Raw genomic sequence first — 2552 nt, forward strand, 5'->3', positions numbered from 1 at the left:
TTGGGTGGTGTTTGAAGGAATGTTACATTGGTAGGCAGTACTTGAATAGGTCAATACACCATCAGCATTGGGACCAAGTAGACAAGCCCTCTGTCTTTACCCTTCTGCTCTCTAGTTAGGAGACCTTGAGCAAGTCATAGTAGCCTCTTAAAAAAAGAAAAAAGATAATATTCCTCACAGTATAGATACCCCTCAGGTATACATGGGACAATTTAACAAAAACACTTGGTACCCATTTATACTGCAGGTATAATTTATAGTTTAGGTTCCTAAATTAGTTTTCTACAATTGCCTTAACATATCATCACGAATTTGGTAGCTTAAAACAATAGAAGTTACTTTCTCACAGTTCTGGAGACCAGAAGTTCAATATCAATTTCACTGGCCATGTTATCATTGGATTCTGTAGGGGAGAACCCATCTCTGGCATCTTCCAGCTTCTGATGACTATGGGTATTTTCTGCTTTTGTCCACATCATTCTAGTCTGTCTCCATCTTCACAAAGCTTTCTGCCCTTCTCTCTCTGTGTGTATTGTGTGTGTGTGTGTGTGTGTGTGTGTGTGTGTGTTTCTCTCTTATAAGGAAACTTATGATAGTATAAGGTCCACCCAGATAATGCAGGATGATCTCAGCTTCTCAAGATTCTTAATTTGATAAACTCTTTACAGACCATTTTTCCAATAAAGTAACACAGGTTGGAGGCATTAAGCTGTGAGCATATTTGATGGGGCAGGGACACTTTTCAGTCTTTCACAGTGCTTATTAAATGTTAGCAGGTTTTCTCTGTCACATACACAATCTCTCTGAATATGAGTTATTTCTCTTGTGTTCACCGTGTAGACATGAGTAACAAGAATTTTATCCTGTTCATTGCCTGAACCAATGTTTGTGGAACTGACCTATCAGCAGTGGGTACAGAAAATATTTTTTTTACTATGTTTGGGAATAACCAGACATTTGGGAATAACCAGACATCAAAAAACTCTTAGGAGTTTTAATTTACAGGCATCAAATTATTCCATTAAACAAAACAGAAATATTAAGACAACTTTTTCCAGAAGGCAGCATTCAACTAAATGCAGTTTAAAAAGCACTATTTCTCAAGTAATAAGAGTATGTATTTTTTTCTGTGATATTTATATTTTTACAAAAGTATGTAATTTTCACACATTTAGTTATTTGAATTTGGTGTCTATAGAAAACAAAGTAAAAAAAATGTTGAGACTTGCAAAGTGGGACACATATAAAAAAAAGTGCTGAAAGTACCTAGCTTGACAGATGGCTGAGGGTGAAATTACAAAGTGGTTGGTGAAACATTTGAAATTTTTTTAAAAAAGCAATGGAAAACTATGAATTAATGCATTATTAATTTTTCTAAAAACTTCTCATCAAAATATAATAAAAGACAAAATCCTTTGCATACAAATATATGCTAAAGCTCTTTCCTAATCACATGCAAAGAGGATAACTTTTTTCCCAAAAAAGTAGGTTAGAAATTTTAAATATTACACTTTCATAATGTTTCTACATAAGTATTTGCAGAAAAATTTCACAAAAACAGTTCTTCCTAAGATGTTTGAAGGAATGCTTATATAATTAAAATGTTGAAAATATAGCCAGAGGGATCTCAAGCTAAAATTTCCTTCACATAAGGAGAAAATATTGAAATGGAAACTAGAACAGGAATTACCTTTCATCTTTTCATCATGTAGATGTAACTTTATTTTATATATTCATTTTTATATGGTGCTGAGAATCAAACCCAATGCATCACATGTGCTAGACAAGCACTCTGCTACTGAGCCCCAGTCCTAGCCCACGAACCTGCTTTCAACAACCGGAAAACAGGATGGGGGTACACCATTCCTGGAAGTACTGCAATACCAGGTCGATGAGTGGAGTGAATGTAGCAAGCTCCTATTCCATCTCCCTGCTCCAAAAATCCACTAAATGTGTTGTTCTCACATAGAGGATGTATCAGATATTAAACTGATAAGAACATATACTACCCTTGATCTTAGTCGAAAGACCAAGAAGCAATCACCATGCACTTATACAATCAACAAATTAGCACCCAAATGATGTTTTATCAGTTTCTCTTACAGGCATTTCCTAGCCTGAATAGTTCTTTGTTCAAATCTTCAGCTATAGAAAAACTAGCCTAACCTCAGTATATTGGCAATAAACTGTTTAAAAACATACAGGGCACATGGAATGCATATATAGAGATTTATAGTTATAAAATTCATAATGTCATTTAATTCTTACAGGAAAAGCATGCAATGGGTTCTATTATATAAGACACTTTTACTGAGAAAGTGGGAGCTCAGAGGGTAATTTGTTAAAAAACATGAAGCTGGCAGAGCAGACCAAATGTCTAAACCAAGTTCTTTAACTCCCCAAATTTCCTCCACTGTGTTTCTTCTATGCTGTTAACATGCTACTGCACTTCACTCCAGGCTTCTTTTCCTGGATTAATTTTTATATTATTAATCATAATGAATGTGCATTTTCCAAAACAGAATTTTCAAAACTTTCTGTAAGAAGTTATA

General features: G+C 34.5%; 1 non-coding gene across 1 annotated transcript; it reads right to left on the bottom strand.

Annotated features, from left to right (window-relative positions):
- Window positions 1–1850: 1850 nt before the first annotated feature.
- On the bottom strand, window positions 1851–2041 carry LOC113182163 (U2 spliceosomal RNA). Its single transcript, XR_003300679.2, has one exon. It is a non-coding gene; the product is annotated as a U2 spliceosomal RNA (small nuclear RNA).
- Between the last annotated feature and the right edge of the window lie 511 nt (window positions 2042–2552).

This window comes from Urocitellus parryii, chromosome 4 (assembly GCF_045843805.1).
Source record: "Urocitellus parryii isolate mUroPar1 chromosome 4, mUroPar1.hap1, whole genome shotgun sequence".
Lineage (NCBI taxonomy): Eukaryota > Metazoa > Chordata > Mammalia > Rodentia > Sciuridae > Urocitellus > Urocitellus parryii.